Consider the following 24,694-nt stretch of genomic DNA (forward strand, 5'->3'; position numbering starts at 1 on the left):
AGCACCAGGGACCCTCGTTTGATTCTACCTTTGGGCAACTGTGTGGAGTTTGCATGTTCTCCCCATGTCTGTGTGGGTTTCCGTCAGGTACTCTTTTCTCCCACTATCCAAAGATGTGCAAATTAGGTGGACTGACCATACCAGGTTGTCCCATAGCGTTCAGGGATGTTGCAGCTGGGTAGATTAGCCTTGGGAAACGCAGGGTTGCAAGGACAGGTAGGATAGGTCCAGGTGGGATACTCAGAGTTGGTGTGGACTTGTTGGGCCAAATGGCTCGTTTCCACACCATGGGGATTCGGTGTTCCATTAGCATAACAAACCCCTATATAGCCACATTTACTGTAGTTTCACCACATTGATAATACCAATATATGATTGTACTGCATTCCATCAAGTCATATGGCTCAATTCTGGCCTCCCCCCACCCTACCTGGCCTCATTAAGGATAAGGATTTTTGTAAGATCTTTCGTTCTACACTCACTACTGTATACCCAGGATAATATATGGGCATCTCAAAATCATACTAAAGAACAATGTAAACATAATAAGGCCATGAGCTGTATAATGAGAAATACCACTCTACCCAAAACAGCCCTGCTAGCTTCACCTTTTAACTCAGCTCACGCTCCACTTTTGTGCTAAATCCAAATCTGTATTGAAAACTCCCTTTACAATTCAAGTAAACAATCTATTTAACTGAAAGTCCTCACACCAAAGCTCAAAGATCATGACACCTGCCAGATCAGAGTTCCCTTCCTCAAAAGGGAGCCCTCATTCAACCTCAAGTCTAAATTGCATTAGAATATTTCATTAATCAGGTTCCTCAGAAGGGATTATTAATATTTCACTGTCACATGCACATAGTCTAAGCATCAAACCAGTAAACATAATAATAGTTACATGCCTGTCAAAGCCCCATGCCCAGCTTGTACCGGGCACAATGATGGAAACCACAATTAACTGGAGATCAATCGTGTCGTCGTTTGGTCAGGTATTTCTCTAAAGAAGCAACTTGCTATCAGTAACATTTGCACATTTGCTGATCGGCCTTAGTTTGCAAAACGGTCAACACAAACAGCGGTGCACAACCGAATGCCAGTTTAGCTCATTGTGCGCTAATGTAGACAACAGGCTGTGCAAGGTAAAAACAGAAAAACCACGGATACTGTAAATCACAAACAAACACAGAAATTGCTGGAAAACCTCAGCAGGTCTAGCAGCATCTGTGGGGAGAAATCAGAGTTAACATTTCAGGTTGACTGACCCGTCCTTCCAACTGCTGGTAGCTGGGGAAATGTTGGTTTATATGCATAAGATAGGGTGGGGGGGGGGGGGGGGGGGGGGGGGGGGGGGGGGGGGGGGAGGAGGGGGGTAAGGAGTAAATAATAGGTGGGGGTAGAGCCCAAAGAGACAGGAAAACAGTTGGACAGAGGAGTGGGTAACGATCCAGCTCGGAGGGTGAACAGCTATTTATGAGGGCTGTTATTGGCTAACAGTTGGGACAGAGAGATAACCTGATGGGGATGAATTGGGGTAAGGATATGGGAGAGCTCAAGCCCTCAAGCTGTTGAACTCAATAAAGTCCAGAAGGCTGCAGGGTCCCCAAGTGGGTAATAAAACCTCCTCAGGAGACCACACACTAGCTTAATCTTTTAAGAAGGACTAAGTTTAAACTCTAACCTCCCCTCATTTTGTGTCCCAATTGCAGCTATTTCCCCAATACTGACACAGACACATTTGCCAGCATCGTAGAACTCTCCTTCACCCCAATATTGAACTTGTTTCCAATCCCTGCCCCTGAAAAACCTGCAAGCAACTCCATCCTATTCCAACTAACTACCACATTGCACTCTCCCTTCCCACACACTTCACCATGGCATACCCTCTCAGATGACAGCAGAGTCTTGGCTGCAGTCTTTTTTTTAAGCTCCCCGCCCAAGAGACAGCCAGGTGAGTCAATCTGGCTGCTCTTTTGACAGGAAACTACTTTTGCATTGAGGAAGCCCAGGTTTCTTGGCTTTGCAAGATGACCCCTCTCCACCAGGGCAGTGAAATCAAGGCCCAAGATATTTGCGCTAGTTGCGCACGTTAAAGATTCCATGCCAATGACAAAGCAGGGTACGAATGACAAATATCAGAAAGGGCAGTGGATGATGGAAATCAAAGCAAAGCAGAAACTGCTGGAAAAGCTCAGCAGGTCTAGCAGTGTCTGTGGAGAGAAATCAGAGTTAATGTTTCAGGTGCAGTTCTGAGGAAGGGTCACTGGACCCAAAACGTTAACTGATTTCTCTCCACAGATGCTGCCGAGCTGGAGTATTGTTTAAATTAAAACTCTTGCTATCCTGACTAATAATCTGCCTTCAATCAGCACCATTAAAAACAGAGTTATTAATCTCCAAAAGAAGAACTCACCATACACTGCATTGAAACAATAAAGGAAGCAGTGATTTATACGGTAATGATGAGTTTTTAAGGTCAAATCTTCGACAGTCTCCAAGTCATCTTTAGACAAAAAAAAAGTTGCTCTAATTAAGTCCAATGCACAATAAATAACAACTTGCATTCCTATAGTACATTTGAGAGTAAAATATTGTAAGGCCTTTGAACAGAGTGTTCATAAATTTACAGAATAATAAGGAGTTATCAGAGTCTGCTGAAAGGTTTGGTCAGAGAGAGAGAGATCGATCCAAGGGGTGTACTGACAGAGGAGAATGCCCATGGCTGACAGTACACACAGAGGGAATTCCAGAGCTGAGGAATGCATTCCTGCCAACAGTGCAGCAGTTGGAAAATCAGGGACATGCAAGTGGTTCAAAACAGATACATTGAAATTTCAGATTGCTGTTGGTTAATGGAGGTTGGCAGTACATAGAGACAACATCCAAAGCAAAGAGGAGAATTTTAAACACTGCAAGACTCCCAAATGGAAACCTAAATGGAATCAATTTAGGTAAAGGGGCAGTACAAATAGATCTGGGTGTTCTCGTACACCAGTCAATGAAGGTAAGCATGCAGGTACAGAGGGAGTGAAGAAGGCTAATAGCATGCTGGCCTTCATAACAAGATGGATTGAGTATAGAAGCAAAGAGGTTCTTCTGCAGCTGTACAGGGCCCTGGTGAGACCACACCTGGAGTACTATGTGCAGTTCTGGTCTCCCAATTTGAGGAAAGACATTTTGGCTATTGAGGGAGTACAGCGTAGGTTCACGAGGTCAATTCCTGGAATGGTGGGACTACCTTACGCTGACAGACTGGAGCGACTGAGCTTGTATACCCTTGAGTTTAGAAGACTGAGAGGGGATCTGATTGAGACATATAAGATTATTAAAGGATTGGACACTCTGGAGGCAGGAAACATGTTTCCGCTGATGGGTGAGTGCCGTACCAGAGGACACAGCTTAAAAATACGCGGTAGACCATTTAGGACAGAGATGAGGAGAAACTTCTTCACCAAGAGAGTGGTGGCTGTGTGGAATACTCTGCCCCAGAGGGCAGTGGAGGCCCAGTCTCTGGATTCATTTAAGAAAGAGTTGGATAGAGCTCTCAAGGATAGTGGAATCAAGGGTTATGGAGATAAGGCAGGAACAGGATACTGATTAAGGATGATCAACCATGATCATATTGAATGGTGGTGCAGGCTCGAAGGGCAGAATGGCCTACTCCTGCACCTATTGTCTATTATCTCTTGTCTAAATGAGAGCTAATGTAGTTCAATAAGCAGAGAGGTGATAGGTGAACAGGGTTTGGGGCGAGTCAGGATGGGAACACCGATTTTGACAAGTTCAAGTCTGGAAGGAATGGAAAGTGGGGAGGCTGAGGGCGGCACTAGAATAGTCAAACACAAGGTACCAAAGTCATGAGTGAAACGGTTTTAGTAGCTGATGGGCTGAATCAGCACTTCCTCGTGTTCAGTTGGGATTCAACTTCCACTCACCCTGAACAGGATATTGGCTAAGCAGTGTAACAAACCAGGGATAGCAACAGAGTTAAGAACTGACGGTGAGGTACAACTGGGTGTTTGCAATATTGACATGAACCCTGAGATTGTGTTTTCAGATGCTGTTGACAAGGGGCATTCTGGATACCCTGATGGTAACTGCACTAACCCAGCAATGATTCTGTGACCTACTATCTTTTAATGAAAAGTGAGCAGACATTTAAAATAATGCTCAGTGAGGAGTTTGGATAGCTTCGTTCCTGTGATTTTTAACAAAGAAATGCTCAAATCCATCTATTTTTAAACCTTATGCCAGTGATTTAAAACAAGGAATAAATATATTCCCAGACAAAGGCAAATCAATAAGCTCCCCTTACACACACAAAGCAAGAAAATAACTGAGCAATGCAATTAAACGCTGAACTTTGGTTTGAAGCAAACCCCCTGAGATACACCTTAATGTTTATCCTTGAGGAAAGCATCTGACCGTGTTAAAAAGAGAAAGCAGACTCATTCAATAAAGGCAGCAATTCATGTCTCCACCATGTATACTGTTCATTTCATTTCCCAAGTCAGGTTTGCACAGTGGTTAACTATCCAATCATTCGAGCAATTTGCATGGTGTATAATGCACATTAGGTTCCTTCTCACACAGGAAATCTGGATTTGTTTCCATGGTTGCAATGGGTTATTTCCTGAAGCAATATTCAGCTGTTTGAAGGGGTCTTCTACCACAATGGCACTGTCCCTGTCACTGAGCCAAAATATCTGGTTCAAATCTCACCAGCCCCAGAAGGATCTCACAATGAACTTTAATTTTTTTTTCTTTATTCATTCACAGGATGAGAAGGTCACTGGCTGGGTCAGCACTTATTGCCCATCTAGACAGCAGTTAACAACCAACCATGTTACTGTGGGTCAGGAATCACAGGTAGGCCAGACCAGACCAGGTAAGGATGGCAGCTTCCTTCTCTAAAGGACATTAGCAAACCAGATAGGGGGGTCCCAATAATCAGCAATTGATTCATAGTCATCATTAGACTCAATTCCAGATTGTTTTCTATTGAACTTAAATTCCACCATCCGTTGTGGTGAGATTTAAACCTGGGTCTCTCAATTAATGCAATAATACCACTAAGCCATCACCCACATTGAATAAATGTTTTTGTTATGAACTAATGGGCCAGTATGCATTCGGAGTTATAAGTAGTTTATAATGTCTTATGAAGAGAGATTGAGCAGTTTAGACCAAAATAATGGAGTTTAGAATGAGAGAGGATCAAAGTTAGTTATAGTTTGGATTATATTTTGTCAGACAATTGGATGATGGAGGGTATGGAGCTGTCATTTTATGTTGAATGTCACATGACTTTAGAAAATGCTGAAAATTTCTTGCTGGTCAATAACAGCCTGTTATCAGTGACCAACAATCCAGGTAATCAGTGTACTGCAAAAGATACCGGCAGTTTTTTTACTGTCATCCTAGTGTTTGATGAATGAACCCTATGCACCCCCAGTCACTGAGTCAGCATCCACAATGACTAAGAACACAGAGTCCTGCAGAGTCACGGTGTTACCAAGCCCAGGGTTTACAGGGTCTTTCCCATGAGTACGCTGCTGGCACTGCCTCACTGTCACGGCTGTGTCTACAACCAATCCCGGCCACGAGAAATAACTTCTCATCAACATCCTAATTTGGGAAATCTCTGGATGACCATGATGGAGTTCAGCTCATATCGAATGGCAACCTTTGCTCAAGACAATCACTCTTGCTCCTCATAATATTGTGTCCTCTACTGTGACCTGGTCTCTCGAGGTCCAAAAAGGTTTCAATTCTAGTTCCAACAGCCCTTTGGTTTCCCTCCATCACCAGAGTTTGTTTTGCCAGGACTGGATCAAAGTCTGGTACTATCAGCTGTGCCTGGAAGCGTGTCCAGAGTAGACAGAGTAAAAGCACAGCAGGTCAGGCAACATCTTAGGAGCAGGAGAGTCGATGTTTCGGGTGGACCCTTCATCAGAACTGGGGGGGGGGGAGAAGGGGGCTGAGAAAGAAATAGGGGAGGTGGTTTGAACTGAGGCAAAGATAATTGGGATGGAGGTAGATGGCGATTGTGATAAGTTGATGGGGAGGATGGAATGGATAGGTGGGAAGGAAGATGGACACATAGGTCGAGAGGGTTGGATGTGGGATGCACGAACATCAACTAGCTACAAAACGACATGACCCTCTCTCACTAATATCCTTACAAACAGATAAGGAATGACATGACTTCAGCTGGGTCAATACATCCATCCAAGGACAAGCCAAACAGAGTCACGCACGAGAATTCCTAGAAGCATGGCATTCCAACCAGAACTCTATCAACAAACACATTGAGTTAGACCCCATCTACCACCCCCTAAGAAAAGGGACAGGAAGTGACTTCACCACAGGAAATAGCATCACCAGAGGAAATGACATCACCAACCCAAAGAAACCCAAAAGATATAAATAGAAAGCAGGAATTATCAATAGTGCTTCGCCCGGAGGCCCACTGAAGATATTACCTAATAAGGTGACAAAACATCTGAAAATGAACCTTCCAGCTCAGTGAGCAAACCTACATCCAGAACCTCAACCAGAGCTACAAATCTTCTCAAAACGCACTAAGCTAAGGCCTCGTATAAACCTAAACGTTGGAGTCAAGAGTGAATTTTGTGAAAGACTGGTTCCACAATCACTGATACAGCGACACTGCTATCAACATCTATTAGAACCAGGAGACCATTTAACTAGATGGTTATTTTGATTGGTTCTGATTTGGATGTTGCTGAACAATTTAACTGGTGGAACTTTCAGACTGTGCTCTCTCCTGTATACCACCTTACAAGTTCTATTATTCCATTTAGGCCTGGTGGGATTCTTTTGCTGTCTCAAGTCCCATACTGGCAACAACTACAATGGCGTGCCGGCCTGGCTCCTGGAAGGAAGGTTTAACCCTTTTGGCTGAGGCTTGGCTTTATTTAGGGGTTTTGTTGTGGGCTGACCTAGAGTCCGTGTGTTGAGGAGATGTCCTTAAATGAGGCTATGCAATTGCCTTCACTCAGATGGTGTTCCCCAAGTCTAGGCGGCCTGGTGAGAGTGTCTGTATACCCTGCAACTTCAATGTTGCACCTGCCACATTTTCCAATGATGAAGCCAGTTGTAGTGCCTGTTTGAAGTCCACTTGGGCTTCAGCCAGTCAGCACTTTTGCATCGTTACATCATTAATCCCACATACCAAACGATCTCTTGGCATTTCAGCAAGGGTTAAACCAAAGTCACGTGCCACTGCCTTGGCCTCAGCAAAACCCCTGGTTCTTGAATCGCCGACCAAAACCAATAGCATCTCAGAATTAGGCAGGAAGCTTGGGATCATAATGTTCCTTAGTTAAATCTGTAACTCTTGAAAGGTTTCTGTATTTGGTACCTCAGGGAATGTCAAGCTGCTAAAAACTGAAAAAACTGTGGGTCCACAAGTTGTCGGGATAAACACTCGCAGTTTTTCATCTACTCAGAAAAACTAACATTTTTTCCATGCACTGGGCCCAGTCAGTCATCAACAGCAGGATTGAACGAGTCAAGCTTCCCAAATAATGGCATGACGTCAGGAATACTTACCCCAACTCAAAAGCGATCCTAAGGACAAGGGCAGGGAGCATTTTGTGCGGTTAATCGAATGCTGGATAACAGTTAACCAAGCATCAGGACCTTGTGATCTTGCTCGGATAATCCGAAATTCAGTTAATCAAATGGCAGATAGAGCTCCTTCTGTACTTTCTTCCTTAACTAAGGAGTCCAATACTGTATACAATATTCCAAATGTGATCTCACCCTTTGTGCGGGATGCATAATCTCCTTGGCCTCGTATTCAATTCCCTTCATAATAAAAGATAACCAGAGTGTGCTTTTGTCTTGTCACCATTGAAGTAACCCCAGAGGCCAGTATCACCAAGTCATCCTTTATACAGACACACACACACACAGTCCTTAACAGACTGCCAGCTCTCAGAGTGAACAGGACGTCTGACACTCCTGCACTTTTACTTCAGTCAGGCCTCCCCGATTGGACCAGATTAATATTCCCAATCAGGAAACGCATTCTCCTGCAGAGAGGTGAGCATGTAATCTACAAGATAAATTGCCACCTCTATGCTGTAACCAATGCATGATTCTTGAGCCAAGAACCAGAGCACTTGACAAAAAAAGTTTAAAACACTGCCTTAAACTCTCACGAAAATTACAATAGAGATCATAAAAAGCTGTACTGCCTTCCTACTCACCAAATTTCTCACCTCTGCTCCTTACTGACTGGGCACTTGTTCGGGTCAGTCTGTGGAGAGAGCATGTACAGTATATTAAACAAGAACAGAAAATAAAAGTCAGCCAAATAGGGCAACCTGACACTGCTTGTGATAACTGTATACAGTACAATTCAGGATGGGAGAAACAGGCAGCATACCCAGTGACTCCCAACAATGTGCAAAATCCCTTGGCATGTCCCATTACATGGAGGATCAGAGTGAACAGCAATATCCAGAATGTAAGGTGATTCTTCACCACCTTCTCATGGTCACTTGGGCCAGGCAGTAAACGCTAGAGGGGCCAAAACCTATAATGAAGGCATTTTTAAATAAGATTCAATTGAGCATTTTTCAAACCCAAAATTTCACAGCATAGCTGAATCAATGATGGTAAACCACATATAAGGTAACAATTTTCTGACAAATTCAAGTTACAGTCCCATGTGGCAGAAAACAAACATGATCAATACTCGCTGTGGGAGTTCAGCTTGCAGCTGTGGGGAAATCCAGCATCATGTACATTGTTTTCAGTGTTCCTATATCCTCGATCATTGGCATTCCTTGCAAATTGTCTTGATGAGTGAAAGGTGAATAGCTTCAAGAAAATGTGGCTTTTTCAGCAATATTCAGGTTTCACATCACCAGATCACCATTTCTGCCCAGATGGTGTGTGAAGACGGTGAGGAAGCACTTTGATCCAAGCCAACTTGTCATTTACATACAATGGTTGGTATCACACCTGCCTTGAATCTCCTTATCAGAGCTGACAGCAGTGGTTTGGGGGGGGGACATGTAACATACACAGGAATTTAAAAATGAGAGAGAAATAGGTCACCAATAAAAGGAAAGCCTGAACATAACATTACAATTATTGCAGTAATACAGGTTGTGGCATAGGATCCCTTTCATATGGAAGTAGGCCATTCAGCCTATCGAGTTCACACCATACCACCCAGCACCCTATCCCTATCCCTATCCTGCTGCATTTCCCATAGCTAATCCACCTAGCCTGCAGATTATGGGCAATTAAGCACAGCCAATCTACCCAACCTGCAGGTTTTGTCTGTGGGAGGAAGCCCATGCAGACACAAGGAGAATGTCTGTGTGGAGTCTGCATAGTCACCTGAAAGTAGAATTGAACCCAGGTCCCTGGTGCCATTAGGCTACAGTGCTAACCACTGAGTCACCATGCCACCTCTTGTCTGTTGTGGTAAAGGTCAAACAGAATTAAATGTTGAGAGAAGTTAAGTGACTTAGTTGTTGGGAGAACTTTATTCTTTGCATTAAAACAAAAAGATGGTTTATTAGTTCCTGGAAAAGCTCAGCAGGTCTGCCAGTAATTGTGAAGAGAAATCAAAGTTAACATTTTGGATCCTGTGACCCTTCCTCAGAACTGACATGGTGGCTAGGGAAATGTTGGTTGATATGCAGAAGATAGGATGGAGGAAGGTGGTAAGGAGTAAATGAGAAGTGGGGTTGAACCCAAACAGAGAGAACAACAGTTGGACAGACAAAGAGTGGATAACAACCTGGCTGGGAGGATGAGTGACTGTTAATGCAAACTGGCAGCACTGCAGCAAGCCTGAGACAGATGCTGGCCAGGGATAGGTGGGTGTTACAGTGCCAGGTAATGGCAAGTTCAGGGTGTGTTTTGCAGGCAGAACACAGGCGTTCTGCAAAGCTGTCACCCAGTCTACACTGCAATTGCCCACTGTAGAAGAGACCACATTGAACAGCAAATGCAGGAGATTAGATTGTGAGAAGTGCAGGTAAAGTGCTGCTTCACCTGGGAGGTATATTGGGCCTTTGGATACAGGGGAGGCCGGGGGAAGGTGGTGTTAAGTCTTTACTGGTTGCAGGCAGAGGTACCATGGGGCTGTGGGAGGAATGTTGGGAGTGAAGGAAGAATGGACCAGGGTGTCCCAGAGGGAATGGACCTTGCAGAAGGCAGACAAGGGAGGACAGGGGAATATGCGTTAAAGGATCTTGTATGCATGCATGATGTTGATATTAACGATGTCGGGTGATGTTGGACAGAATATACTGGCTGAAGATTCCAACTCTGCTTCCATTGTATGGAAAGATTTTCACGTTACCACATTTGAGTGGGCAATAATGAGAATGCTAGGAGAAAGTGAGGACTGCAGATGCTGGAGTACCAGAGTTGAAAAATGTGGTGCTAGAAAAACACAGCAGGCCAGGCAGCATCAGAGGAGCAGGAGAATTGATGTTTCGGGCATAAGCCCTTCTTCAGGGATGAGAATGCTTACAACTGCACAAGATCACCACACCCATTTCTACACCTGATCATACAAAGGCTATACATATTCCAGCACATTCATCTCAGCACAATTTTAAGGTGAGCATTGAGAGGAATTTATAACAGATAGACAGCATTTTTTTCCATTTATATTCTAAATAAAAAAAAACCAGGTCACCAAATCAGTGGGGATTTAAAGACTGATTTGCATTTTGTAAGAGCAGCAAAATATTTGAAAGAGTACATTAATATTTCTTACAAGTTCTACCTCTAAAAGATGCTCTTCAGAGAGTCAGCGTGAATTTGATAGGCTGAATGACCTGCACTGTAGGGATTCTATGGTCTCCTTAATCTCGAATAAAAGCCATTTAAAATAAAAATTGTGAACATTGCTGGGAAAATATCAGCCATTGTCATGTGCCCCCAAAGTGCTGGGGAGCTGCTTCTGCAAACCACTACAGTTCACTTTGAGCAGTCACACCCACAGCTTTTCTCAGAAGGGAGCTCCAGGATTTTGACCCAGTGACAATGAAGGAATTGCAGGACAATTCCTAGTCAGGATGGTGTGTGGCCAGGAGGGAAGCTTGAAGGGGGTGGGCAAATGCCAGTGTTATAGTTTAATTGGAATAGTTTGGATATGGTTGTCGTTACTCCTACAACACAAGTCTTCAGAATTGCATCTGGGATGTCGTCACCACACATTTTTTTGCAGTATCCAACACCTCAGCCATTTCCTGATCCACTCTGGTGTTTTTCACTAAATGTTCTGCCTCTGCCATCATTGAAGATGTCCATATTCAGAGAAGTTGACACACACTGATAAAATAAACCTTTTGAGCTCTGTATATAATTTTAACAAGAAAACCGAAATCAGTCCAGAGAGAAGAGGAACATTGGATGCAACTAGTTTACAAGGTTTTTGTTTGAGTTATTTTATGGTCTGGGACCAACTGAACCTGTGGATTTGAACATATTTCAGGTATTTTGCCAATTTGGGTCAGCAATGTTTATATTATTATTATGGTAATCATGCATATGCAAAAAAAAAATGCCTGCTGAGCATCAGTGTCACACTTTGAAACAGCCTGAAAGTTCAAGTCAGTGCTGCTGGAGGGATGGATTTCACTATTACATCCTTGGTATCCTCCCACCAGCATTCATACTGTCTACTCTGACTTTGTTCAGTATCATTCGTTCTACTCTGACTCGAGCTTAGCAACAGAGGTCACTTGACCCACTGAATCTTAATTAGCTCCCTCTAAAGCAATCCAATCAGTCCCGCTCTCGCAACTTTATTTCTTCCATGTGCCTGATCAATTTCTTTCAGAATTGTTGACAACATCCACCCCTTGTAAGCACTAAGTTCCAGTGTTTACTGGTTGCTGTATAAGAAGTTCTTATTCACATTCTCCTTTCATCTTGACAAGGTGTCTGCCACCATCAGCTAGTGGGAACAAACGTGCAGTCTACCTGAACGAAAGTCTTATCGCAGGAATAGCGCAGGCAAGCGAAGAAACTATCACAAAAAAAATTGCCAATGAATGGACAGTCACAGCAAGGTAGCCTGGCTGCATTGCAAAGTAGATCCAATGCTAGCACCAAAGTGAATACACAGTTGCCTGTATGTTCCATCTTTGCTCATCCCAGGAGTTCAGATGAAGTTGTGAAGCCAAAATATTCATTTTCCTTCCTGACTGGAAGGTACAATCATAACACAACATGAAACTGCATCTCCAATAACTTACCTGAGCAGTTTCAATTGTTTAGGCAATGCCTGGCTCATAGAAAACAGCATCTAAAATTAGGAGCCTATTTCCATTTCTTGCTTTGCAACTTTCAAATGAGGTTACATTTCTCACGATGACTTTCTGGGGTCTAACTATCAATAAAATAGCACTGGATGGATGAGTAGCACAGGCACAGTTCAAAGCCAAACATTACCAGGAGCTATCGAGTCAGCACCACAAAGTCAAAGATACCTGCCTGTCAATCAGGACGTGGTGGAGCCGGTGTTGGACTACAGTAGACAAAAGTGAAAACTCCCACAACACCAGGTTATAATCCAACAGGTTTATTTGGAAGCACTAGCTTTCAGAGCGCTGCGTATTCTTCAGGTGGTTGTAAAGCAGGACGGACAAGACAGAATTTATAGCAAAATATTACAGTATCATGCAAGTAAAATGATACACATTTTACACAGCTTCACAACCACCTGAAGGAGCAGCACTCCACAAGCTAGTGCTTCCAAATGAGCCTGTTGGGAGTATAAACTGGTGATGTGGGATTTTTAAACTATGCCTGTCAATCATAAACATTTTCAGAAATCTGCCATACTCCCCACACACACACACACACACACACACACACACACACACACACACCACAAATGATGGTGCCATAAGTGGTGACTTGTGAACTTTTCAAAATGTGACAATAAAGCTAATCCAATTCAAACTCCAGAGTCGGGATAATTTCAGTAATATGTCAAGAACAGAATTCAATCAAATGCCACAGTTACTGTACCACAAGCAGTATTCAATAAAATTAACAAAATTAGCACAAAGCTGGGCACGGTTAGGAGGAGGATGCAAAGATTCTTCAGGGCAATCTAAACAAGTTGAGTGCATGGGTAAACACATGAAAGATGTAATATAACATGGCTAAGCAGGAGTTATACACTTTGGACTGAAAAACAAAAAAGTTACAGTATTGTTTAAAAAGCACAAGAGGCAACTTAGCTATGAGAAATTAGGGAATATGACTTAAAAGGGTTGACAGTGGATAGGCATGGCAAATATTTAAACAGCGTATGAAACAAATGTAACAATCGTGCATTCCTGTCTGCCACTAAAATAAAATGGGAAACATAGCTGACAAGAGAAATTAGGAATTGTGTCAGGAAGGGGAAACTGGCCAAAAAACAAGTAGCAGATATAAGAATTAGGATCAGTTTAGATTTCAGTGAAAAAAAAAAGAGGGCAAGGGGGGAATGTAAAAATTGAATGTAAAAGCTTCCATGAATATGTGAAGAGAAAAAGATTAGTGAAGACCGAACAGTCAGAAGTAGTTGTATTGGACAACAAAGGAATGACAAACCAATTAAACCAAACTGGATTAGTCATAGGAGACAGAGGGTAGTGGCAGGAGGATGGTTTTCCAAATGGAAGGTTGCGCCTAGTGTTCCACAGGGAGCAGTGCTGGGATCTCTGCTGTTTGTGGTCTACATAAATGGTTTGGAGGAAAATGTAGTTGGTCTAATTACTAATTTTGTGGACAATACAAAGATTATTGGTATTGTGAATAGGGAGGAGGATTCTCAGAGGATACAGCAGGATAGAGATCAATTGGAGGCATGGGCAGAAAAATGGGAGGAGTTTAATCCAGACAAATAGGAGGTGATGCATTTTGGAAGGTCAGGTACAGGTGGAAATGATAGAGTGAATGGCAGAACCCTCAGGAGTACTGACATGCGGAGGGATCTAGGTGTGCAGGTCCCCAGGTCATTGAAGGTGGCAGCACAGGTAGATAAAGGCAAAAAAGGCTTCTGGCATGCTTGCCTTCATTGGAATGGGCATTGGGTAGAAGAATAGGCAAGTTATAGAACTTCAATTGGGCCACACTCTGAATATTGCATACAGTTCTGTTGTTGTTCTGTTCGCCGAGCTGGGAATTTGTCTTGCAAACGTTTCGTCCCCTGTCTAGGTGACATCCTCAGTGCTTGGGAGCCTCCTGTGAAGCGCTTCTGTGTTGTTTCCGCCGGGATTTAGAGTGATTTGTATCTGCTGCTTCCGGTTGTCAGTTCCAGCTGTCCGCTGCAGTGGTCGGTATATTGGGTCCAGGTCGATGTGCTTATTGATTGAATCTGTGGATGAGTGCCAAGCCTCGAGGAATTCCCTGGCTGTTCTCCGTTTGGCTTGTCCTATAATAGTAGTGTTGTCCCAGTCGAATTCATGTTGCTTGTCATCTGCGTGTGTAGCTACTAAGGATAGCTGGTCATGTCGTTTCGTGGCTAGTTGGTGTTCATGGATGCGGATCGTTAGCTGTCTTCCTGTTTGTCCTATTAGTGTTTTGTGCAGTCCTTGTGTGGGATTTTGTACACTATGTTGCTTTTGCTCATGCTGGGTATCGGGTCCTTCGTTCTGGTGAGTTGTTGTCCGAGAGTGGCCACTACAGCAGACAGCTCAAACTGACAACCAGAAGCGGCAGAGACAGGCCACTATAAATGCTGGAGGAAACATCACAGAAGCGCTTCACAGGAGGCTCCCAAGCACTGAGGATGTCATCTAGACAGGGGACGAAACGTCTGCAACCAGAACCACAACAATGAGCACCCGAGCTACAAATCTTCTCACAAACCTTGAATACAGTTCTGGTCACCACATTACTAGAAGGATGTGGATGCTTTGGAGAGGGTACAGAAAAGGTTTACCAGGATGTTGCCTGGGGTTTAGCTATGAAGGCAGGCTGAATAGATTGGGTTTGTTTTCACTGGGAACCAGGAGGTTGAGAGGTGACCGAATAGAAGTTCATAAGATGATGAATAGCATGGATAGAGTAGAAACTGAGGTTTCTTCCCCCAGGATGGACAGTCAATTTCAAGGGCATGCAGGTTCAAGGTGTCGGGGAGGGGGTGGGATGGCGGTTTAAAAAAAAGGAGACATGTAAGGCAAGTTTTTAAACACAAAGGGTGATGAGTGCCTGGAGCAGGCTGCCAGAGATGGTAGTGGAAGCAAACACGTTCAGGAAGCACCTGGATAAATCCATGAAGAGGAAAGGAATAGAGGGATATGGATCCTGTCGTTTTAGCATGGAAGGGCAAACTGTCTCAGCACAGACTTGGAGAGTGGAAGGGCCTGTTCCTGTGCTGGATTGTTCTTCGTTCTAGACACACATTTTGGTCGTGTCTTCACAAGGATGGAAGTTAATAATGTCCTAAAGATGTCAGGAATGCAGGATCTAATGAGTATTAGGAGGGTCAGTTTTGAAGAAATTGATGGGATCAAAGACTAATAAATCCCCAGGGCCTGATAATCTACATTACTGAGCATTTAAGGAAGTGGCCCTAGGGGTAGTGGATGCATTGGTGGCTATGCTTCAAGTTTCCACAGATGCTGGAACAGTTCTCAATAAATTAGAGGGTAGCTAATGTAACCCCACAACCTTTTTTTTTTAAAAAAAAAGAGAAATGAAAAGTAGAGCTATTAGCCAGCCTCAGTAGCAGTGAAAATACTAGATTCCAATTTAAAATATTTAACAGAACACTTGGAAACCAGTGACAGTATTAGACAGGGTCAATAGACAATAGGTGCAGGAGTAGGCCATTCAGCCCTTCGAGCCTGCACCACCATTCAATATGATCATGGCCGATCATCCTTAATCAGTATCCTGTTCCTGCCTTATCTCCATAACCCTTGATTCCACTATCCTTGAGAGCTCTATCCAACTCTTTCTTAAATGAATCCAGAGACTGGGCCTCCACTGCCCTCTGGGGCAGAGCATTCCACACAGCCAACACTCTCTGGGTGAAGAAGTTTCTCCTCATCTCTGTCCTAAATGGTCTACCCCGTATTTTTAAGCTGTGTCCTCTGGTTTGGTACTCACCCATCAGCGGAAACATGTTTCCTGCCTCCAGAGTGTCCAATCCTTTAATAATCTTATATGTCTCAATCAGATCCCCTCTCAGTCTTCTAAACTCAAGGGTATACAAGCCCAGTCGCTCCAGTCTTTCAGTGTAAGGTAATCCTGCCATTCCAGGAATTGACCTCGTGAACCTACGCTGCACTCCCTCAATAGCCAGAATGTCTTTCCTCAAATTTGGAGACCAGAACTGCACACAGTACTCCAGGTGTGGTCTCACCAGGGCCCTGTACAGCTGCAGAAGAACCTCTTTGCTTCTATACTCAATCCCTCTTCTTATGAAGGCCAGCATGCTATTAGCCTTCTTCGCTACTTGCTGTACCTACATGCTTACCTTCATTGACTGGTGTACAAGAACACCCAGATCTCTCTGTACTGCCCCTTTACCTAAATTGATTCCATTTAGGTAGTAATCTGCCTTCCTGTTCTTGCCCCCAAAGTGGATAACCATACATTTATCCACATTAAACTGCATCTGCCATTCCTCTGCCCACTCACCTAACCTGTCCAAGTCACCCTGTAATCTCCTAACATCCTCATCACATTTCACCCTGCCACCCAGCTTAGTATCATCAGCAAATTTGCTAATGTTATTACTAATACCATCTTCTATATCATTACCATATATTGTAAAACGCTGTGGTCCCAGTACTGATCCCTGTGATACTCCACTGGTCATTGTCTGCCATTCCAAAATGGGTCAACATGGATTTACCAAAGGGAAATAATGTGCTTGACAAATCCAATGGTACTTTTCAAATATGTAACTAGTAAAGTTACATAAGGGAGCTAATAGGTGATAGAGCTGTACAGCATGGAAACAGACTCTTCAGTCCAACTTGTCCATGCTGACCAGATATCCTAAATCTATCTAGTCCCATTTGCCAGCATTTGGCCCACATCCTTCTCAACCCTTCCTGTCCAGATGCCTTTTAAATGCTGTAATTGTACCAGCCTCCACCACTTCCTCTGGCAGCTCATTCCATACATGTACCACCCTCTGTGAAAAAGTTACCTCATAGGTCTCTTTTATATCTTTCCCCTCTCACCCTAAACCTATGTCCTCTAGTTCTGGACTCCTCCACCCCAGGGAAAAGACTTTGTCTACCCATTCTATCCAAGTCCCTCTATAAGGTCACCTCTCAGCCTCTGACGCTCCAGGGAAAACAGCCCAAGCCTATTCAACCTCTCTCTATAGCTCAAATTCTCCAACCATGGCAACATGCTTGTAAATCTTTTCTGAACCCTTTCAAGTTTTACAACATCCTTCTGCTAGGAAGGAGACCAGGCAATATTCCAACAGTGGCCTAACCAATGTCCTGTACAGCCTCAACATGACCTCCCAACTCCTGTACTCAATACTCCGACCAATAAAGGAAAGCATACCAAACACCACCTTCTGATTGGCCTTTCCAAAATGCAGCCCCTCATATTTATCCAAATTAAACTCAGTTTACCACACTTCAGCCCACTGGCCCACCTGATCAAGGTCCCATTGGACTTTGAGGTAACCTTCTTCACTGTCCACTACACACCCAATTTTGATGTCATCTGCAAACTTACCAACTGTACCTCTTATGTTCACATTCAGGTCATTTATATGAATGACAAAAAGCGGTGGACGCAGCACTGATCCTTGTGGCACACCGCTGATCACAGGCCTCCAATCTGGATGTGGTTTACTTGGATTTCCAGAAAGCTTTCAATAAGGACTCAAAGAAATTACCATGCAAAATTAAAGCACATGGAATCAGGGCACTGTACTGACCTGGATACAAAGAGCAGAATAAATGAATATTTTTCTGAGTGGTAACCAGTAACTAGTGGGCTGCCACAAAGATGAACGAATGCTTGTCCAACTCCTCTCAATGTATGTTAATGATTTAGAGAATACTGGCTGCAGTAATACCTCCAAGCTTACAGACAACACAAAGCTGGGTGGGTGAACTGTGAGAAGTATGCAAAAGGTGCTTCAGCGCAATTTGAACAAGTTGAGCGAGCAGGCAAACACATGGGGGATGAAGTATAATATACAGAGGAACCTCGATTATCCGAAAGACACAGACAGGGAGTATTTTGTTCCGTTAATCAAATTCCGGATAACATAGTTTATCTTGCAATCTTGCCGGATAATCCGATATTCAGATAATTGCATGCCGGATAATCGAGGTTCGTCTGTAGATAAATGTGAGGTTATCCACTCAGGTAGCAAAACCAGGAGGCAGATGACCACCTGAAGAAAGTGGAGAGATTGGGAAAGGAGAGATCCAGCAAGTCCTTGATGCTCTTTTCCACTGGTGGCTGTAAGGAAGCACGCAGGTGCACCAGGTGGGCAAACAGTATGTTGGGTCTTTACAGCAAAGGAATTAGAGTACGGGAGTAGGAATGTCTCACTGCATCATCCAGACCTTACCAACATACTACCTTTCTAAAATGACAGACTTTTGCCTACTTATATCTGCCTCTTAAACACTGCTATTATAACAGTGTCCACCACCTCCTTGGGCAATGCATTCCATGCTCTAACCACTCGAAAAAACCCACCTCTCACATCTCCTTTAAACTTACCCCTGTTTTTCCTTAATCCTAAGCCCCTTGGTATTTGATATTGCTACTCTGAGAAAAACTCTGACCATCTATTCTATCCATGCCTCTCAATTTTGTGAACCTGTATCAGTCACCCTGATCCTTTGACATTCAAGTGAAAACAATGCAAGTTTTTCCAATCTTTCCTCATAGCTAATACTCTCCAATCCAGGCAAGATTGTGGTAAACTGTTTCTGTATGGTGTTGAAACCCTGCACATCCTTCCTGTAGTGTGGCAGCCAGAACCGTAGACAATATTTCAAATGTGGCCTAGAGTTCTATACAGCTGCAACATGATGTGTCAATTTTTACTCTAAGCCCCAACCAACGAAGGTAAGTATACCATGTGCCTTCTTGATCACCTTATTTACTCGTGTTGCTGTTTTCAGCAAACTATGGACTTTAATGCCCGGGTTCCTGCATTGATGGAATTTGCCATTTACTGCATAGACCTCTTCTGCACTATAGCTTCCAAAATTTGTCTGGCTTTAACTCCAGCTGCCATTTATCTACTTAAGTCTCCAGCTTATCTATATCCTGCTGTGTCCTCTGGCAATCCTCCTCACTATCCACAGCTCCCCCAATCTGAGAGTCATCTGCAAACTTCTAATCAGGCCATCTACGTTATCTTCCAAACAGACAACAGGCATCCCTACACTGATCCCTGCTGAACACCACTGGTCACTGATCTATAGTCAGAAATATACCCTTCCATTGCTATCCACCTTACCAGCTCACCATGGATGCAATGTGGCTTCACCTTTTGTACCAGTCTGCCATCAGGGACTGTGTCAAAGGCCTTGCTACAGTCTATAAAGACAACAACACGTACTACCATTCCCTCAATCACCTTTGTCACTTCCTCAAATTACTCGATCAAGCGAGAGAGCGAGAGAGCCACACAACCTTCCCCACACAAAGCCATGCTGCCTATCGCTGTCAAGAACATATTTTTCCAAATGAGAGTAAACCTGACCCCTAAGGATCTTTGCCAATACTCGTGTACAGGTTTGGTCTCAGAGGATGGATGTATGCCTATGGAGGGAGGGAAACAAAGATTTTGCATACTGATTGCTGGGATGGGTTGGAACAACTATTGCGCCCACAGTAATGAAACAGGCTACAATTGCAAGGAAGTATAAAATGTGTAAGTCAAGTGTAAAATTGATGTGTGTAAATCCATGCTCTGGAGGTGTAATGGTGTTGGTGACTGTGGTATTAAACAGTGATGAGATAAATTACCAGTGTGAGGATGAGACAAAACGTGCAAATGGGTTGTGTACCCTAGGGACAAAAATACAACTTAGTCAGTGAGAGTGGAGATGTAAGTGATGAGGATAGGAGCTGGAGCCTCAGTTAGGACTTTCACTTCCTGGCGTTCAGGAGGAGAGGAGGGATCTCATTGAAACCTGGGAAATTCTAATATAACGATAGAGTGAATGCAGGATGGATGTTCCCGACAAGTTCAGAACCAGGGTGACAGTTCAGGATAGGGACTTGACCATGTAGGACTGCAGTGAGAAGACACGTTCTCACACACAGAATGGTGACCCTATGGAAACAGGCCACAGAAAAGCAGTTGAACCTACAACACTGAAATGTAACAGTAGTAGACTCGCCAACTTTAAGGGCATTTAAATGGTCATTGAATAGGCATAAGGACAAGAATGGAAGAGTGTAGGTTAGATGGGCTTCAGATTGTTGCATCGACCTGTGAAACCACTGAGGGCCGAAGGGCCTGTACTGCACTGTAATGTTCTGTTATTAAGAAGGAGCGCGATATAGTTTTTATGGCTTAAAGTGATCAAAGGGTACAGATAAAAAGCAAGAATAGGGTAAGGAGTTGGGTGAACAGCCACCATATTGAATAACAGGGTTAGCTTCAAAGGTCAAATGACCTATTTCAGCCTCTATTTTCCACGCTAATTATACAGGGAAAGTATGGATGCATAAAAGAACATGGGTGCCCTCGTATCCCAGCCAATGAAAGTAAACAGGTAATACAGCAAATGGTATTTTGGCCTTCAGTGCAAGAGGATTTACATTACGAAGCAAGGATGTCTGACTATATTTATACCATGCCTTGTTGAGACATGAACCTGTACTCTCCCTATCCAAGAGAAGATGTACTTGCCAAAGAGAGTGTGCAGTGAAGGTTCACTGATATATCAGGGATAGCAGATCTTCTCTATGAGCAGAGATTAGTGAAAATAGGCCCAGTGGAAACAGGATAAAATTCTAACAGGGCTGGACAGACCATGTGCAGGGAGGATGTTTCCCCTTGGAGAGTCGCGAATCAGGGTACAGTCTCAGCAACAAAAATAGAAACTGTTGGAAAAAAACTCAGCAGGTCTGGCAATATCTGTGGAGAGAAATCAGAGTCAACATTTCAAGTCCAGTGACGCTCTTTCAGAACTCCGTTAACTGAGTTAACTCTGATTCCTCGACAGACACTGGCAGACCTGCTGAGCTTTCCAACAATTTGTTTTTTTGCTTGTCATTTCCAGGATCCGCAATTGTTCGGTTTTTATTGCACCATCTCAGCAGTCCAGTTGGACCATTCAGGAGTGAGCCGAGAAAATATTTCTTTCCTCAAGATAGTGAATTGCAAAAGACTGTGGAGACTAGGTCACTGAGCAGAATAAAGAAACTGATAAATACATTTTTAGATTTGGAAGGCATCAAGGGAAGAGAAGCGAAAGCAGGAATTTGGCATTGAGATAGAGGGTTAGCATGTCCTGGCCAGAGTAGGCCTGAGGGACTGCATACCTGCTTCAGCTCCTCATTCCTAGCTTTCTAAACAAAGCCCCAATAACCAGGCTGGATTTTCTTACAAACAAACTGCAATAATAGCCAGGAAACATTGACAGTATGATACAATTTTATTCTGTCTCTAGAAACTTGAATTTCCTTATTTCAAGGCCCGAGTAATGAAGTTATTAATTCACTCAGGTTGCTAGGTTTAGATTTCACACTGCAGTGTAACACTGAGCGCCTGTCACTTTCAGCTTCGCAAACATGAACCAGTAAAACTCCTCCACATATCCAGTCAATAGACAGTGACTAATAGCTGCTTCAGAGGGTGCTGACATGTAGGACACTGTACCCGTGATATCAAGTCGTGAAGCACTAAAATACATGAAATTCACGCGCACTCCTTAACAGGACAGTGAAATGAAATCAATTTTGTACCATCACAAGTGTAGATGTTCTTTTATTACACAGCTTTTCTTGGCACTGCCTCCTCTACACTTCCACCATTTCACACCCAACTTGTTTTAATGTGGAATGTGGAACACAGCTCCTGTTAAGTATTTAATGTAACGAAGGCATTTGCGCTGTTCAAAGTGAGAGCAAGCCAGTTCATTCCAACAATCTAACAAACCGTTCATAATGGGAGCCAGAAATCAATTTAAATAGATTTGCATCAATTAGTCTTTAAAGTATCAAACAGGTGACCCCTGCCTCTTTGTGAGCCACCCCAGGATGCAGCAAGCATCCCACATTCAGCTTACAAGCCAGAGTTAACGACTTTACCAGTGAATGCCTGGTCATGGTAGTGGGAAAGCTCGAACTTCAAGGGACACCCATTGTCAGAGGAACCTTCCGGATAAGGTCGAGTATTTCCTCTAAACACTCGAGAGCCACAGAAAACCACTTCACTTTGTTTCCCTGTGCTCACTGCAGTTGAAAATAGGCCACACTTACAGCGTCCGAGAAGGAAACTGCAGGACTGTGATACTCCGGGAAATGAGATGATGGGTCTTTGGCAGATCATTACTATATTCCATAAAGGATGCAGTAGGTTTGATCAGACAGACAGTAATATAGAGAGATACAAATTATTCTATGTTAAGTACCAGAATATACCTAGGCTCAACCACGAATCCGTACTGAATCAACTGATGTCAACAGAGCAGCACGCTGGCTCAGTGGTTAGCACTGCTACCTCAGCGTCAGGGAGCCAAGTTAAACTCCAGCCTTGGGCAACTGCCTGTGTGGAGTTTGTACATTCTCCCTGTGTCTGTGTGGGTTTCCTCCCACAATCCAAAGATGTGCAGGATAGGTGAATTTGCCATGCTAAATTGTCCCATTGTGTTCAGGGAAGTGTAGGTTAGGGGAAATATAGAGTAATGGAGTAGGGGAAAGGGTCTGGGTGGGAGGTTCTTCAGAGGGTCAGTATCGACCTATTGGGCCAAACAGCCTGTTTCCACACTGTGGGGGATTCAATGAATGACATTTATTATAAGGCTCGGATTAAGAACAGTATGATTTCATGACGGAAGGTTGATGTCAGAGCCTATCCTATCATCCCGAGCCATGAAGCACATCATCTTTCCACTATCCCTCCGCACAAGGTAGCAACCCTCTCCCAATACCAGTAAATACACTTGAGCAGTAGCTCAAAGACCATAATCTGAACATAATCAAAGAGCATAAAGTAGCAGAGCATAATCTGTCTGTGAATCTTTGGAGACTGAACAACTCAAAGGAAATACTACTGCTTAAACATCTCCGATTTACTTCTTACATGGGGATGTCTGATCAAGTTCAGTGAACGTGTCTGGTCTTCATACCTATACATTCACTGGAATGAACAACTGTGTGGGTGAGGTAACAGACTGCACAGTCTATACTGATCTGTATAGCAGCAAAATTCCAGTAGAGGAAAAAATTGAGAAATATTCATCTGGGATATGGGTGAGGGAAAAAGGAGCATGCTAAATTTAATACCCGTTATGTGGTCAGCTCAACTAACTTCAAATGACTGAATGTTAACAGTCTGAGTTTCTACTTGTTCTTGCTTTTATCCAGAAAGGGGACACTCCATCCAAACATTACTCACAAAAGGACAAACAGGAACAAAATCAACCAACTCCAGAGTAGATATGAAAGCAGCAGCCAAGCTCAGGTCAAAAATGGTTTTGCATTTCAATTTCAAAAAAAGGTTGAGATAGTAACAAATCCAAAAAGTCTCTGACCTGAAATAAAACATTCCATCCCTGGAAATACACTTTCAATTCTTGAGCTTTGTGACAATTTTCTTTTCAATGAACAATTCTGGTTACCACATTACAGACAGGATGTGGAGGCTTTGGAGAGGGTACAGAGGAGGTTTACCAACATGCTGCCTGGATTAGAGGGTATGACTGAAAACAAGGCGCTAGAAAAACTCAGGTTGTTTTCTCTGGATCAGTGGAGGCTGAGGGGAGAAGTCTCTAAAATGATGAGATGCATAAATAGGGTTGACAGCCAGAACCCTTTTTCACAAAGTCTAAAACTAAGGGGGCACGCATTTAAGGTGAGAGGGGGAAAATCCAAAACAGATGTGAGGGGCAAATCTTTTTTTAATAAACATAGACTGGTAGGAGTCTGGACCACACTGCCAGGGGTGATAGTGTAGGCAGATATGGTCAGGGTGTTTAAAGGGACGTTTTAGATAAGCACATGAATTTGTAAGGAACGGAGGGTTACAGACCAAGGGCAGGCATCATGTTCAGCACAACATCATGGGCCAAAGGGCCTGTGCCTGTGCTGTACTGTACTGTTCTACATTCTAACAGTGGTTTTGAAGCTCTTTTAAATCAATTATCTGTTCATTCTGAAGTGTCAAAAAATCATTTTACAGAAGTGTAAGGTATGTTTTGATGCAGAGTATAATCTTATACTTGGGGACAGCTGCTGAAGCACAATGAGCATGTCTGGCTTTTACGCCAGGCACTGGAGCTGGGGAAATCATCATTTCACTAAGTATACGGTGGCTCAGTGGTTAGCACTGCTGCCTCACAGCACCAGGGACCCGGGTTTGATTCCAGCCTCGGGGGACTGTCTGTGCAGTTTGCACATTCTCCCCGTGTCTGTGTGGGTTTCCTCCGGGTGTTCTGGTTTCTTCCCACAATCCAAAGATATGCAGGTCAGGTGAATTGGTCGTACTAAATTGCCCATAGTG

The 24,694-nt window shown here is 43.5% G+C and overlaps 1 protein-coding gene across 14 annotated transcripts in view; it reads right to left on the reverse strand.

Moving 5' to 3' along the window:
* The window catches only part of LOC140467942 (EVI5-like protein), a 340,764-nt gene that overhangs the window by 209,947 nt on the left and 106,123 nt on the right, over nucleotides 1-24,694 (reverse strand). For 11 of the 14 annotated variants that reach the window (XM_072564014.1, XM_072564024.1, XM_072564021.1 and 8 more), the window contains one exon: nucleotides 8,241-8,290. The gene's annotated coding sequence lies outside the window, so the exon portion shown is untranslated. Of the gene's footprint in view, nucleotides 1-8,240; nucleotides 8,291-8,419; nucleotides 8,441-24,694 lie in introns of those variants that run through there. The other 3 variants (XM_072564018.1, XM_072564020.1, XM_072564016.1) reach the window with 2 other exon arrangements.

The sequence above is a fragment of the Chiloscyllium punctatum genome, chromosome 46, assembly GCF_047496795.1.
Source record: "Chiloscyllium punctatum isolate Juve2018m chromosome 46, sChiPun1.3, whole genome shotgun sequence".
In the NCBI taxonomy this organism is placed as follows: domain Eukaryota; kingdom Metazoa; phylum Chordata; class Chondrichthyes; order Orectolobiformes; family Hemiscylliidae; genus Chiloscyllium; species Chiloscyllium punctatum.